The sequence below is a fragment of the Rhinolophus sinicus genome, linkage group LG10 (genome assembly GCF_036562045.2).
Source record: "Rhinolophus sinicus isolate RSC01 linkage group LG10, ASM3656204v1, whole genome shotgun sequence".
In the NCBI taxonomy this organism is placed as follows: Eukaryota; Metazoa; Chordata; class Mammalia; order Chiroptera; family Rhinolophidae; genus Rhinolophus; species Rhinolophus sinicus.
The window spans coordinates 110,597,021-110,613,586 of NC_133759.1; positions in this window are offsets into that span (position 1 = coordinate 110,597,021).

A 16,566-nucleotide genomic window follows, 5' to 3' on the forward strand; every position below is an offset into this window, starting at 1 on the left:
CCTCCTGCCCTGCCTCCCTGGGGACCACCACCCCAGCAGAGGCCTTGCTCAGGTGGCTGTGACAGGTCCTAAGAGCCTGTCTGTCACCTGTCCACCTAGTTATCTCATTCTGGCCCTCTGGTCCCAGGTGGGAAGAGAAGGGGGTGGCCCCGGGCTCCCCTAAGGGCCCTCTGCTGGGTGAGCAGAACCAACACAGGCCCCTGGGCACCCGCTGGTCCGGGGTTGGAGATCCAGACTCAGTGCTAACCAGGCCTCCCAGGACCAGAAGCGCTGAGGAAGATAATGGAGTGAGCGTGGCCCGTTACATTGTTAATAAAAAGTATCATGCACACACCTTAGTCTGCAGCCAGCTGACACTTTACAAAATGCGTTCAGATGTAATCCAATTGAAACCACAATATCGGGAACATCTCATCTCATCACAAATTGAAATTATATCACATTTCTCTTTTCTTAAATTAAAAAGCTAAAACCTTTCGTTTGCTCTCCCACGTTTGTGTAAAACTTAATCAGTGGTTTTAACACCATTATGTTTCCATATGGGCCATTTCTATTCTCATATACAAGGGAGAACTTTCTGGAAAGGGGTGAGTGGATCGTGTGTGGAGGTGCAGGCGCTGGGGCTGGTGCCTGAGTGGTGGACTTGCCCGTCCTTGTGCGTGGGGCAGCGTCCCAGGCCCTCCAAGGGACGGAGCGTCGGCGGAGCGTCGTACTGGCTGTGTTTTGATACTGTCAGTGTTCACAATGGAGGGAAAAGTCTGGAACTGGACACAATGTGACGATAACAGACAAGCTGGACAGCCAGCAAGGGCGTGGGGACACAGGGCAGCCCGCTGGGCATCAGCAGGTGGCCAGTTGACCTTGAGGACATGCGTGGGTCTGCTGGGCAGCCTGCAAGCAGAAGGTTTTCTACTGCCACTTTGAGGTAGGACAGGGCCCCTCCCTGCCAGATGATGATGAGTGACAGGATGGTATCTTAGTCTGCTGAGCTGCCCAGCACATGAGGCGTTGCCCATGTGTTGCTATTGGCACCTGCAATGTGGCCAGTCCGAGGTCAAAGTGGGGGCAGGGCCGCATTCTCCCTAAAAGCTCTCAAGAAGGTCCTTCCTGCCTCCTCCAACTTCTGGCTCTCCTGCCATGCTGGGCATCCCTGGTCTGTGGCCGCAGCACTGCAACCTCTGCTCCCTCTTCACTGTGGCTTCTCCCTGTGCGTGTCTGTGCCAAATGCCTTTTGATAAGGACACAGTCATATCGGACCAGGATGCACCCTAATGACTTCATTCAGCTTGACCAGCTGCAAAGACCCGATTCCAAATATAGTCTCAGCGTGAAGTTCCGGGTGGACGTGAAGTTTGGGGGACACTCAGCCACTGCATAGGGGATGACCACCCCCGTTTGTCTACACTCTTACTCAGGTTTTCTTTCTTTTCTTTTTCTTTTTTTTTTTTTTTTTTAAAGATTTTATTGGGGAAGGGGAACAGGACTTTACTGGGGAACAGTGTGTACTTCCGGGACTTTTCCAAGTCAAATTGTTGTCCTTTCAGTCTTAGTTGTGGAGGGCACTGCTCAGCTCCAGGTCCAGTTGCCGTTGTTAGTTGCAGGGGGCGCTGCCCACCATCCCTTGCGGGAGTCAAACTGGCAACCTTGTGGTTGAGAGCCTGCGCTCCAACCAACTGAGCCATCTGGCCACCCAGGAGCTGAGCGGCAGTTCACTGACTTCATTCTAGTTGCGGAGGGCGCAGCTCGCTGGTCCATGTAGGAATCGAACCAGTAGCCCTGTTGCCCAGAGCTCATGCTCTAACCAACGGAGCCACCCGTCCGCCCTTACTCAGGTTTTCTGATATTTGTAAACGAACATGTCCAGGGGTGGGGGTGTGACAATTAACAGAACCTCACATGTGGAATTGCCTGAGGATCACAGCGCACTGGACAGTGAGGCCCCACCCTTGAGGTTGGGAAGCTGGTCATTGTGATGGACTCACATAAAATTAGGTCCAGCTGTTACCTAGTGACCTTGGGTCTCAGCCCACGTATTCAATAAGGCCAGGAAAATAGTAGGAAAATATTCGGAATATCAGTATTAATTGACTAGTTCTTGTGGCTTTCAGTAAGACCTGACGAGAGAGTGATGACTTGGGGTTGAAGGCAGCCTATGTGAAAGCTAGAGGAAGGAAATGAGGGATTTACTGAGAGCAGTCTAAAGCCAGGCATGCCCAGTGGGGCTCTGCCACGGGGCAAAACCACTTCTTACCGGTGAAGCTTAAGCTCTTGCCAGTAGTAAAAAGGAAGTAGAAGGTTTAATAGGAGCAAACCTCGAGTTTCTCGGCCTCCCTGAAAACCTCCCATTAAGACTATAATAAGATTATGTGAAAGACACCACCGCCATTTTGCTGGGAGCCATGGTGGGACTTGGGACTCACGGTGCCACAGCAGCCAGATTGGGGCCATGAGGGAAGATATGCCCGCCAAGCAGACACTGGCAGGGCAGACAGAGGGAAGGAGCTTGGGTCTTGGGTGAGGTCCTGTTAATGTCACTAAGCCCTGCATTAGTTAATCTAGAACCTTCTTGCATGTAGACTTCTTTTTTTTTTTCATAAGCTCATTTCCTTTTTTTTTTTTATTTTTATTTTTTATTGGGGAAGGGGAACAGGACTTTACTGGGGAACAGTGTGTACTTCCAGGACTTTTCCAAGTCAAATTGTTGTCCTTTCAGTCTTAGTTGTGGAGGGCACAGCTCAGCTCCAGGTCCAGTTGCTGTTGCTAGTTGCAGGGAACACAGCCCACCATCCCTTGCGGGAGTTGAACTGGCAACCTTGTGGTTGAGAGGACGCATTCCAACCAACTGAGCCATCCAGGAGCTCAGCGGCAGCTCAGCTCAAGGTGCCGTGTTCAATCTTAGTTGCAGGGGGCGGAGCCCACCATCCCTTGTGGGACTCGAGGAATTGAACTGGCAACCTTGTGGTTGAGAGCCCACTGGCCCATGTGGGAATCGAACCAGCAGCCTTCGGAGTTAGGAGCATGGTGCTCCAAACACCTGAGCCACCGGGCCGGCCCCACATGTAGACTTCTTGTCCTGAGGGTAATAAACCAGGATTGTTTGAGATCTTTGACCTGAGTGTTCTGCCAGCTGGTGGAGCCCTTTCTCCTCCTCCTCCAGTGCCCCCAGTCAGGCTATTAGCTCCTTGGTTAGGAGGGCCTGATACTGGCCTCACGACCACACGTCCAACCCCTGTGAGGACAGTGCGGCTCCTGGTCCTCCCTCAGGTCTGTTGTGTAGCTTTGAGCAGGGCTCTGGCTTCCCCATCAGGAAAACGTGGACACCAGTGACGATGCATTCCATGCTCTACTGTGTACAGGCCGGGTGTTATAAGCGGGAGGTGCCATCACCAGCAGGCTGATGGCTGGGCCCAGGGAGAGCGGGCCACAGGGCAGCCCCAGTGTCCAGGGGCCGTGGCAGCCGCTTTACTGGGTACGGTGTGTGTGAGGTCAGTTGCCCCTCTGCCCTGGTCTCAGGTGTACCTGCCACTTGGTGGGGAGGGTTGGTAATGGGGGCACAGCTCAGAGAACTCCTCCAAACCAGCTTCTGCTCTGTGGACATCAGACCTTGAGGAGCACGGTACCCCCCCCCATCCCTTCCCTCCTCCCTCCCTCCTGCTCCCACATTCTCCCTGTCACTTTTCGCTGTGTGGGATAATCCGTTCCAGCTTCCAGCAACCACTGCAGGAGGCTGGGGTGTTGCCAGGGGTCACTTCACCCCTTGGGCTTGGATGTGGGGCTGGGGGTCCCTTATTCCTCCAGCTTGCTTAGGCTGACCTTCATGTGACCCCAGGCCAGAGCTCTGTGGCAGGGGCTCAGAGGGCCCCAGAGGCCAGTGGTGGGAGAGGCTGTCACTGCTGAGAGGAGTGGGGGGAGGAAGAGGGGCTGGACCAGCCAGCAGCACTTGGCGGGGCTCCAGGCAGCAGCCAGGTAGCCGGCTGCGTGCCTCCCTCCCCTGGAAGTGGGAGACCCCTAGGGACCCCCATGTCACATGACCCGTCAGCTGACAAAACAGGATGACTCAGCCGGCAGCTGTCGGCCCCCTGAAATAATGACAAAAACAATTAGCAATCCAAGCAGTAGCCTTTCCTTAATTATCTCCTCCGAGTTTAATTAACTAGCTAAATTATCAGCAGTAATGTAGGCATTAATTATGTCAAATTACAGTGTAAAACTCACAAAGTGTGGAAAATGTCAATTCAGCTTGGCTCACCTGCCAAGCGGGGGTGGCGAGCGTGTGACGGACCTGGGTGCGGACCTGGGCACCGACCTGCAGATGCCCAGCCACCTGGGGCCACTAGGGCGGGGGCCTGGGCAGGGGCAGTGTCCACCAGGCCGGAGCATGGGAAGGTACAGGGACGGGTGCCGGGTCCCAGTGACACCCGGCAGGGCGGTGGGGACGCTTTGGCTGGGACTAAGGGCGGGAAGGAAGCCTGCTCCCCGACCAGATGGCCAGGATGCTGAATTATTAAATTATGAATATTAATACAAATCAGACACAAAAGAGGTAATAATTTTGCTGCCCTACAGAAATAATTAACATAATTTTGATAAATTACATGATAAGAGAATCTCAAAATTGAGGTAGATTTATCTTAATTAATATCTTGGACTGGCTCTGAAAGGTAAATTGTTCCTTGGGGGGGTTGGGGCAGGATGAGGCAAGGGTGGGACGTGGCCCCCGGCCCAGGTTTCCTTTTGTCACTGAGGCTGGGTGGACAGGGCAAAAAGATGTAGGGACCCAGGTACACTGGAGCATCTTAGGCAAGGGGCAGCCCTCCTCCATGCCTCAGTTTCCCTTTCTTGGAGCCAGTTGGCTGGCCCAGCTGGCCTCACCAGACCTCTAGCTGTGACTGGTGCTTTGGCCAAATTCTCCCACCAGGACACTCTGCTGTGCCCTGGGACACCTGCCCACCAGGTGAGCCACACACCTGCCTACCTACCTATACACACCTGGCCCCCTGAGAGGCCCCTGCTCCCTGGGCCTCAGTTTCCTGCCTGTGTTGGAGGGAGCCGTACTGTGGGCCCTCCCAGGAGTGGCCAGCCAGCAGGGAGAGCTCAGAGCTGTTGTTCCAGGTCAGGAAATGCCTCTCTGAGGGCAGAGCATACGCATAGGACTGGCAAATACCAAGGCCCTGTGACAGGTTGGCATGGTGACGAGACAGGCAAGAGGCCACTGAGACCCAGTGGAATGAGGCAGGAGGGGGACACGAGGGACAAAACGCAACAGGGTCCAGAACACAAGGGCCTGACCATTTCTTCTGTCCAGGCTGGAGGCTAGATTCTTGGTCCCTGTAATATTTCACCAGTGGGAAACCAGGGCTGGGAGGGCAGTGCAGTCGAGATCCTCTATTTCCTGGGCAGCCTCAGTTTTCCCATCTGTGAAATGGGAGAATGACGCCTGCTTCACAGGTGGCCCCGGGATCCTGGCCTGGGGGTTAGGAGGGTTTTGTGAACCACAACAGGTGATGACCAGCAGGGAAAACTAGTGGTGGCCCCTCCCTCCCAATGCTGGACCTGCAAAAGTGGTGGACTGGGAGCCTGGCCCAGGGACTAGAACAGGTTGGCAGGAAAAGGCTCCCGGTCCTGTGTGACGTCAGAGGGTGGGAGGTTCCTTGTCCATCTTCATTGGACATGATCCTAAGGGCTCCTGGGCACCTTTGCAGGGTGTCGGGTGTCAGGCTAGGTTGACATACTTAGTCTGGGTTAGGTTTTTCTTTTTTTTTTTTAATTGGGGATTACTGGGGAACAGTGCACTTCTCCAGGGCCCATCAGCTCCACGTCAAGTCATTGTCCTTCAGTCTAATTGTGGAGGGCGCAGGTCAGCTCCAAGTCCAGTTGCCGTGTTCAATCTTTAGTTGCAGGGGGTGCAGCCCACCATCCCATGTGGGAATTGAACCGGCAACCTTGCTGTTCAGAGGTCGCGCTCTGGGTGGCCAGATGGCTCAGTTGGTTAGAGCGTGAGCTCTGAACAATAGGGTTGCCAGTTCGATTCCCACATGGGCCAGTGAGCTGAGCCCTCCACAACTAGATTGAAGACAACGAGCTGCCACTGAGCTTCCAGAGGGGCGGCCGGATGGCTCAGTTGGTTAGAGCACAAGGTCTCAACGACAAGGTTGCTGGTTCGATTCCCACATGGGATGGTGGGCTGTGCCCCCTACAACTAAAGATTGAAAATGATGACTGGACTTGGAGCTGAGCTGTGCCCCCCACAACTAGCTTGAAGGACAATGTCTTGGAGCTAATGGGCCCTGGAGAAACACACTGTTCCCCCCAAAAAAAATTAACAAAAAAAAAAAGCTCGCGCTCTAACCAACCGAGCTATCCGGCCGCCTGGCGCTCTGGTTTGGTTTTTCTTAAATGCTTAATTATGAAGCATTTCAAACACACGGGAAAGTACAGAAAACAGTATAACAGACACCCAGCTACCTACCACCAGACTGAACAGATGTGAACATTTTGCCATATTTTAATCAGATTGCTTGTATGTGCTCTCTCTCTTTTTAAAACAAATGTTTCATTTTAGATTTACAGAAAGTCGCAGACAGCACAGGGAGCGCCTGTGCACGCTGCACACAGTCTCCCCGACCGTAACAGCCTATCTTGCGCTGGCCTGTGTCACAGCCACAACACTCATGCCACACATGCCTAGCACTAAACTCCACACTTTGTCTACATTCCTCAGTTTCCCCAATGCCCTTTTCTGTTCTGGGAGCCCATCCAGGCGGCCACAGGACACTTCCTCATCAGCTCTCCTTGGGCTCCTCTGGCCTGTGACCTCCCTTGCCTGGATGACCTTGAGCAGTACTGAGCAGATATTTTGCCAAATGCCCTTTGATTTGGGTTTGTCTGAGATTTTTCTTGTTGTTAGATTAGGGTCCTGGATTTGGGAGGAAGGTTCACATCACATCTGGGTTCTGAGAACATGAGTCTGGCTACCTGGGGAGGTGGCTGGAGGGGCAACAGGAAACCCGTGGGCACTGTAGGGTGGGATGGGGCTCCACGGGAGAGGGGAGTGGGAGGGGCTGGAGGACAGTGAGGGGAGGAGCAGATGGGGGTCAGGTTTGGAACTCACAGAGTCTGAGTCTGAAGCAGCTGGAGACGTGGGGAGGTGGGAAAGCAGCCAGGAGGACCTCCCATTTCTGGCCTGGGTCTTGGGTGGGCGAGGGGCTGCTGACAGAACTGGAGGCAGGACAGGGACGTGGGGAGGGCTGAGGGTGTTGAGACCTGGGCCTCCTGCCCCTACACCCTGGCTTCCCAGAATGTGTCCCCCACAGGAAGGCTCAGTGCCACCACTCTGCACTCAGGGGTGAGGACGTACACCTGGAGTCTGGCGTCCTCATCATTAACTCATCAGGCACCAGGCTGGGACGTCTGATGAGGCTCAAGTCTTTCATTACAAACTCCTGTGTAACAATGCCTTTAATTGGCTTGGTGAGGAGACTCCCCGGGCCTCACGCTGCCATGCCCTGCTTCTCAGCCCCTCAAGTCCAGCCCAGGTTGTGAGGGGAGCTCTGGCGAGCAGCCAGGGCAGGTGGTCCCCAGGCCGCTGAGGCTGATGTGTGGGCCTGGGGGAGGAGGAAGACACCCTGTACAGGACTGTGGGCAGTGCAGGGGCAGGGGCCCCAGCAGGGCGCTCTGAGAGTCCTCGTGGCTATGCTGTGGTGACACCACCTGTACCGCCAGGCAGATGCCTCCATGAGGACAGCATGCTGGGCTTCACTGAGATCTGCGGTGTGACCCTGTACCAGTCACTTCCTATCTCCCACCTCAGTTTTCTCATCTATAAAATGAGGCCCATAGTAGGCCTTAGAGCCTACTACTAACCCGCCACCACTATGAAGCCGTGGGGGCATTAGCTGTGCACTTAGTTTCAGGTTCTCTACTCCTTGATCCATCTATTCACCCACCCACTCACCATCCATCCATTGGTCCCATCCTGCCCTCCCCCTCCCTCCCTCCATCCATCATCCATCCATCCATCCACCCACCCACCATCCATTCATCATCCAACTACCACCCATTCACAATCCATCCATCCACCATCTAGCCATCCAACCATCCACCCACCATCTGTCTGTCCATCCCTCCCCAACTCCTCACCTATCCATCCACCCATCCAAAAAGTACAGTGGACGTTGTAGGGTTACACTGACTGCCCAGCATCTGAATATTCAAAAGCAGGTACGTGACTTAGCTCAGACTAGCAGACACACTTGTGGTGGAAAGGTGGGCAGGTGTGAGCCTGGGCACACCTTTGTATGTGTGTCTGTGTGGGGGGGTCAGGCAAATGGTTACAGTCTGGAAGGCCCTCATGGTCCCCCCAGCATGACAACCCCCCACCCCCAGGTGCACCCGAGTGCAGAGCCAGCCATGTGCTTGGCAGAGGCTCTCAACAAGCAGGCTGTAGCTGTGCTGGCACCTGGGCCGATACCATCTGCCCCTGGCAGCCCCTTACCCTCCAAGATGCTCCCCCCTTGAGGGGGCCCTGGGTCATGGCGGGAGATGTGGACAGTGCTGGGCAGAGGTGCTCAACTTCCCATCGTGATAGTCATGGGAGCCAGGAGGGACCCCACAGGGGGCTGGGTGGAGCAACAGACCACCTGAAACCCCAGTTCCATAAGGACCAGCTCATCCCTTCATGGATTCCTGGAATCCTGTACTGTCTGGAGGAGCAGGGTCAGAACTTGAGCAAATATCTATTCTAGCTGTCCCCCTCGTACAGCTGGGGAAACTAAGGCTCAGTGGGGGTCAAGGACTTGCTGAGGGCTACTCAGTGAGATTGCAGCTGGAGCGGGGCCCCTGCCTTGCAGTCCCGACCAGGAGGTGACCTCCCACATCCCACTCCTGACTTCTGCTGACTTTACTCTGAAATGATAGTCTTGGCCTCCACCCCAAATTCCTGCCATGTCAGGGATGGTGACAGCTCAGAATGCAGGGGTGAGTCCTGCCCCGGTCACTTCTAGATACAGGCAGGTAGATCTCTGCGCCTCACTTATGAGACAGGTGTCAGCACACTTATTACAAAACAGTGTGAGGGTTACATGGGGTTATACTTGTGAATGAGAATGAATAGGGCCAGCCCCAGTGGCTCAGGTGGTTGGAGCGCCGTGCTCCTAATGCGGAAGGCTGCCGGTTCGATTCCCACATGGGCCAGTGGGCTGTGCCCTCTACAGCTAAGATTGTGAACAACAGCCTCAGGAGCTGGGCTGCCGGCTGCGGTGTGCTGCCATGGGCCACCGCAGGCTGGCGTGAGTGGCCGGCGGCCAGCGTGAGTGGCCAGTAGCCAGCAAGAGCTGCTGTGAGCTGCTGACCGACGACTAGCGACCAACTGCCTCAGCCAGGGGGGGAGAACAAGGCTCATAAGACCAGCATGGGCCAGGGAGCTGTGTCCTACACAACTAGACTGAGACACAACGGCTTGAACTGGAGGGGGTAGGGGAGGCAGAAGAAAGGGGGAAGAAAAAACACAAGAATTAATAATTATTAAGTGCATCTCAATTTACTAGGGGCTGGAGATCAGTGTTGAGTGCACACTCTGTGCCCAGTGCCCAGCACACTCTGTGCCCAGGCTGCTGAGCCCATAGCCCGCTATGCCACACCTTGCCACACCTTGTAGGACATCGTGTAGGACATTGGGGTGCCTGCTGGTGACTTCTCTGCCTCAGTTTCCTTATCTGTAAAATGGGGCCATATAAAGGCAGGGTTATGTGACACAGGGAGTGTGCATAGAGGAACTGTACTTATTGTACTCCTGGTACGTGTTTAGTCCTCGAAGCTATCCCCACTTCTCAGCGGGGGCCCCTAAAGCTGAGTCCCAGCTGCCCACTTCTTGGAGGCACTACTGGGTCAGGGTCCCCAGGCTTGCCTTCTGGACCGCGCCCCACACAGGACAGGGCGGGGCTTCGTGTGGGGGTGGGGTCTGGAGGGGCGGGGCCTCGGAGCCTCGAGTCCAGCCGCGCGCCCTCGGTGCGGCCCAGAGCGCAGCCGGCAGGTGGCGCTGCGGCGTTTCCTAAGCCGCATGGGCAGCGAGGCCCAGCTGGATGCGCTAGGCAGACGCTCCGGTTCCCCGCCAGGAATCGCGCCCGCACGTAGGCCGCACACCTGAGTATCCATTGCACACATGCACACACGGGCGCAGTCCTGCGCAGTCCACTGGTTACCTTAACCAAACGCCTCCTCCCCACTGAACCCCCTGCTTCAGGCTGCCTTCCCGCACCTGGCTCTCAGCAGAGCTGACCTCCGGCTTTCCCTATGCAGGACACTCAGAGTCTGGGACATCAGTGTCCGCGTTCAGCCTCCTCCCCAACTCACAGGTGGGGAGAGTGAAGCCCACCGAACGTCCTGGGGCCTGGAGCCAGAACCCGGATTTGGCAGCTCTGATGGGCAGGCAGGCCCTGAGCTGGAGCAGGGGCTGCAATGGGCATTGTCCTACACCACGCACACTGCAGAGCACAGCCCCACAACCCCCGCAGGGCAGTGGGTTTGCTGACCCCGGAGCTGTGACAACTGCAGCAGTGATGATGGCAGCTCTGAGTGCCACCTACTGGGTGCCATCTGGGGACAGAGACTGACAGGCTATAATGCTGTATCAACCCTGCCTGCTGGGTTCTCCCAGGGGGACTAACTGGGGCTGGAGAGGGGCACTTGCCTAGGTCACCTGCGTATGGGGCCAGAATCCCAGGCTGCAGGGCCCCGGAGCCCCCCTCGGACTGAAGGACTCTTATTTCTGGCCTTGGGCTCTTGGTCCTGTCCGAGCTTAAGTGAGTCCCTCAAAAGGGAGTCTGGCTGTGGCCTGCAGGGTCAGGGAGGGCCATCTGTGCCAGCAGCCCAGTGTGTCCTGGGCAAGCCCCTGCTCTCGGTAGCTCAGTTTCCTGTCTGTCCAAGAGGAATGACATTTTTGCCCGGCCTGCCCCTGAGGATGGACTGCAGGCTGTGTGTGTCATTATTTGCCTGGGGCCAAAGTCAGGCCCAGCCCTCTCAGATGCAGGTTTGCTGGGACCTGATGGCAGCTGAGAGGTGGCCCAGAGCTCCTGTTTTAACACACGCATCCTCCCAGGGCACCACAAGCCTCAGCTTCCCCATCTGTGCAATGGGTCATTATGCCCACCTCCCAGAGCACTGGTGGGGAGGGCTGTCGAGGCAGGAGGTGCTTGACCAGGGAGGCCTTGCTCGTGTATGCTGTGTACGTGTGTGCGCATCTGCACGTGTGTGTATACACACAGATGCACATACAGAGAGTCGCTGCTATGATAAACACCCCCAGTGAAGATGGGGACACTGCTGCCTGTACACAGAGTGGCCGGCATGCGGCCAGGCTGGTGCCCCATCTGGAAGGAACAGCCCTGGTACCCAGCATGCCGCCCTGAGTCCTCAGTGAGCAGTTATCCGCGCAGGTCAACAGCTTGCATTGTCTGCTCCGCGGGATTGTTCGAACACCCCAGATACGCCGAGAACACACCTTAATTAGTTTCCGCAGAACCCTGACACAAACAAAAGATATTACTATCAAACGGCACGACATCAACTGCAGGTTACACAGATCAGAGAACATTTGGGGCGCAAAGAGGTTGTGGGTGTGACGGGTTGTTACTTCACAAGTAAGGAACACAGCACGTGACAGGCTTGCCTGGGGGTGGGAGGGAGGCAGAGCTGCAGGCCAGGGGTGTTGTTCTTACAGCAGTGGTGCTCGCCCACAGTATCTGAGTGATGTGGCGTAAGGGTGGCAAAGGCCTCCCTGAGTGGGGTCTCCTGGCTGCTCTGTTGGTCACTCCGTTAACTGATTCCAGCTCAGGGTTCCCTGCAGTGGGGCGTATTTCTTCTCTCTCTTTTTATATTTTATTGCTTAAAACTTAAAAAAAATTGCTTTATTGAGCTATAATTCACATATGCTGTGGATTGAATGGTACCCCCTGAAAGATATGTGGAAGCCCTAACCCCAGGCCTGTGGGATTGACCTTGTTTGGGAATAGGGCCTTACAGAGGTAGTCAAACTAAGGTGAGATCAGTGGGGGGGCCCTAATCCAGGATGCCTGGTGACTTTATGAGAAGACAAGGTCACGTGCAGATGGGGACAGACATGGAGTGATGCTGCCAGAAGCCAAGGAATGCTGAGGGCTGCCGGCCACCCCAGGAGTTGATCGGGCAAGGAAGAGTCCTTCCCTCGGCCGTTTGGAGAAAGGCTGGCGCTGCCGACACCTTGATCTCGGATTCTGGCCTCCATAACTGAGACACAATACATTTCTGTTGTTTCAAGTCACCTGGTTTGTGGCACTTGGTTACAGCAGCCACAGGAAACTCATACAAAATAGCGTATGAGTCCGCCTCTGAATGGCACAGTTCAGTGTATTCGCAGAGCTGTGCAGCCACCCCGCTGTCTAATCTGAGAACATTTCATCACCCCTATCGGCAGGCACTCCCCGTTCCCCCCAAGCCACAGCCTCTGTCTCTACATGTCTCTATCAGAACATTTCACATCAACAGCACCTTACGGCATGTATTCTCTGCGTCCAGCTTCTTTCTCTGAGCAGTGTCTTCAGGGTACGTCCACAGTGTGGTGTGTCACTGCTTTGTTCCTCTATGGCTGGACAAGGTCACGTTTATCTGTTCACCTGCTGGGGGACATCTGGGTTGCTTCCGCTCTTGGGCTATGAGCAATGCTGCCATGAATGAGGGTGTGCAGACTGCATGGATGGACATTTTCGGTTTTCTCGGCTGTACACCTGGTACGCCTGAAGCGTCCTTAACGAGAGTGCACTGAGGCTGCTGGGAGGAGGCGACCGCAGTAACTCAAGGGCTAGAGGTGACGCTTCTGCCCCTGCAGACCAGGGTGCCTGGCCGCTGCCAGATCCCTGTGTGTCCAGAAGTGCTCAGCATCTGAGGACTGAAGTACTTCTCACCTGTCCCGGCAGTGGCAGTGTGTCACGCTCATCTTACTTCTTCTTGGCTTCTCTGTGACCGGCCATGTTCCCCATGGTGTCCTCTCAGGTACTGCGTGCGTAGTATTCCCGCCAGGGCCACGCGTGCTGGGCCTGTCCAGGCATTCGCCCCCTCCATGTCTGGGCCTCAGTGTCCTTAGCTCCAGGAGCAGGAAGCGCCCTCCCAGCCCCACTGGGTGACTGTGGGGCCATCTCTCCACGGCCGGCGGAGAGGGCTGAGTGCCTGGCAGGACTTGGTCCCTCAGCGGCCGGCATCTGCTTCACTCCCTTGTATGTATTCACTGTTTTCTTACTGTCTGTGTTCTGATGCCCTGACATCCGGGGCCCTGCAGACCCTGCAGGGACGGCCCCTCCCAGGGCCAGCCGAGTCCTAGAGAGTGAACCTCTCACCCAGGAGCACACCTTTCAGATGAAAACCCACGGGCCCAGAGCCCACACCCTCCCCTCCTCCGTGGGCTCTCACCCTCTGGGCCACTGTCCACTTGCTCTTATCACCCAGGGCCAGTACCAGACACCATGGGACGGACCTGTGCCCAGAGCCCGCTGGAGTTGTCCAAACAGCCAGTCCTAAGCCCATCACCCTGTCTCTCCCGCTCCTGCCACGCAAACCACAGTAAAGGCTCTTGTCCCCGTTCCCCTCCCTCTGCCTCCTGAGGACCCTGGTGCTTCCCTGAGTGGCCCTGCATGGCGTCCAGCCTCCTATTTCCAGGGGACTGTGAGTATAACACAAACCTGTTCTTTCCTGACTGTCATCTTTGATCTGTGTGTCTTCCCTACCTGGTTAAAACAAACCCCAGGCACCATTTGACACCCCCAGTACTAGGTGCCCGAGTGGCAGCTGAGGACACTCCTGGTGGCTGGAGACTGTCCTCTGAACAGACACTCAGTACAGGCACCACACTGGTGGCATTCCAGGCATTACCTCCTTTAGACTTCATGCCAGCCAGCCATTTGAGTCAGAAGCTAACAAGGACGAGAAAACTGAGGCTCAGAGAAGTTAGGCAATTTGCTCTAGGCTACACAGCAAGCCAGCCAGAAGTGTAGAGAGGGTGGTGCAGCGAGGGAGGATTCCAAAGATCTCTGGCCCCCGTGGGTGAGGTGGCCTGGGTGGTCTGGAGGCCTTCCTCCTCCCCCCAGGAGATTCTCATGTCAGGGGTTCGGAGGTGCATCATGGGGCGAGGGTGGCCCTGTAGTTGGGGAATAAAAACACGACTGTTTAAAATAAACAGCCTCTGATGGATTCAATTATATGTAATTTATATAATGGCTGCTGGAGTTTCCAGACAAAAAAATAAATAAATAATAATCGAATAATCGCATGACTTTTCTTCTAGGGCCCCAGAGACAAATTAAAATAACGTAAAGTGGGTTCCTAATTGGCCTGGGCTGCGGGAGCCTGGGCGGTGGCCTCCAGGTGTGCACCTGACACGGTGATGGTCGCTCCCTGAGGCCTGCCTGACTCCTGCCGCTGTCCTGTGTGTGCCTGGCATGACCAGACACGCCGTGTGCCCTGCCACATAGCTCTCCCTTGACAGCAGCTCCCAGCTCACTCGCTGGCCCCCCTCCCATGATAGCAGATGGGGACCAAGGATGGCCTGTGTGGCTGCCACTTCCAGTCCCCCACCCTGCATTGGTCTGCATGTGGAGGACAACTGGTGCCCAGGATGGCAGCCCCAGGGACACCCAGGTGAGCCCCGCCCCATCTCCATAGCCCGTCCCGCCCGCAGTGGCCCCTCCCAGCCCCGCTGTCCCCGCCCACAGCGGCCCCTCCCAGCCCTGCTGTCCCTGCCCCCAGTGGCCCTCGCTCTGGAAGTGGGAAGCTCAGTGGAGGGAGGACTCTCCTGAGCCAAACAATCCTTTTCTTCCTGCTGGGAAGCGCACCCCTGGAAGAGTCCAAAGCTGAGCTGGCATCTAGGGCCCCTGTGATCCTGAGCAGCCCCCGGCAGCCAGCCTCACACTCCCACCTGGGAAGCAAAGCCAGGTCCGGGCCTGGGAATTTGGACCTGTGGGGCCACACTCTCCCACCGAGGTGGGCACGGCCGTGGCCCTCCTGAGCGCTGCGTGACGCCCCCTCTGTGGGCCTGCGGCTGCAGCGGTTTGGGCGGCAGCACGTCTCTCCCTGGAGACCCTGAGCGTCCCCCTTCCTTAGAAGCACAACTGTCATTCCCCGTTTTGCAGGTTGAGGACTGGCTCTGGCGTTTGGAGTGGGGTTTGGAGACAGGTCCCCAGAACCCCAGGCTGAGGGTCTGGGTCAGCGGCCCACTAGTTTCTTGCAGGGTTCTGTGGTCCATGTGCTCACAGCATGTGGGGCACCCGCCTTGGGTGAGCAGTGTGGCTCTGGAAGGTGAGGGGCCAGCGCCCTGCATGTCTTCTCAGGCAGCTCCTAGCTTTCCTGCCGCAGAACCTCCGGCACCCCATCTCTCCCTCCTGCCCATTAATCTACATGCTATGCCTCCAAAGCACCCCCACTCTCCTCTGCCCCCCCAGGGTGCCCCTGGAACCCTGTGCTTACACCATTAGTGCATATGTTACAGGCTGCAACTGCTTCTTCCTGTCACAGCACACAGGAGCCTGCAAGGGCAGGGACAGTGGTTAGTTACCTGGAGGGTCCCTGGGGGCTTGGTGCCCCCCAAAAGGGGCAGAGCTTATGACCAGGGGGTTATGAGGTGGCACTACCTCACTTCCTGTTTGGAACTGGGTGGAAATGGATATATTTTAAATGAATCAATAAGTTGAAAAACAAACAAGTGGATGAATGAACATGCAAGAGCAAAAAATACACAGACACAAGGGAAGGAGAGAGGAGGCAGGGAGGGAGGGAAGGAGGAAGAACGAAGGGAGGGAGGAAGGAATAGAGAAGGCAAGGGGGCGAGACTTCTGCAGGGCAGGCAAGAGGGTGGGCCTGGAGTCCATGGGGGGGGATTGCTAAGCGCCTGTGTCCCGAACCCCATCTGTGGTCCACCTGGGGTCCGTGCCTCCTGCCCTGCTCTGGGGAGAGCCACTCTCCCTGGGGCGAGGCAACCGCAGGCCAGCGGGAAGGGCCACACTGATCAGCTCCTTTCTCTCCCCAAATCAATCACCTGGATCGGAAATGAGCAAAAAACACCCTTGACTTGGGAGACTGAACTCATTGTTGTAAAACGTGAGAGGGTGGGAGACTTGGGGGGGGTCCGGACTTCACTGCCCACCGGCCCTGTGCCCATTGGGCAGCTGCTCCAGCCCCTGTCTCTTGGCACTGACTGCGTACAGCTCTGGGCCTGCTCCTACCCTGTTTCCCCGAAAATACGACCTAGTCGGACAATCACCTCTAATGCGTCTTTTGGAGCGAAAATTAATATAAGACCCGGTCTTATGTTATATTAGATAAGACCCAGTCTTATATTATAGTAAAAGAAGACCAGGTCTTATATTAACTTTCGCTCCAAAAGATGCATTAGAGTGGATTGTCTGGCTAGGTCTTATGTTCAGGGAAACACGGTAGTCCTGGCTCTGGGTCACGCCCCCCCAATCGGCCAGGCCACTGGCCAGGCTGATTCTACCCCCGTTTTATAGATGGGCCTGCAGAGGGACAGGCCTCCCCTGAGATGGTGTG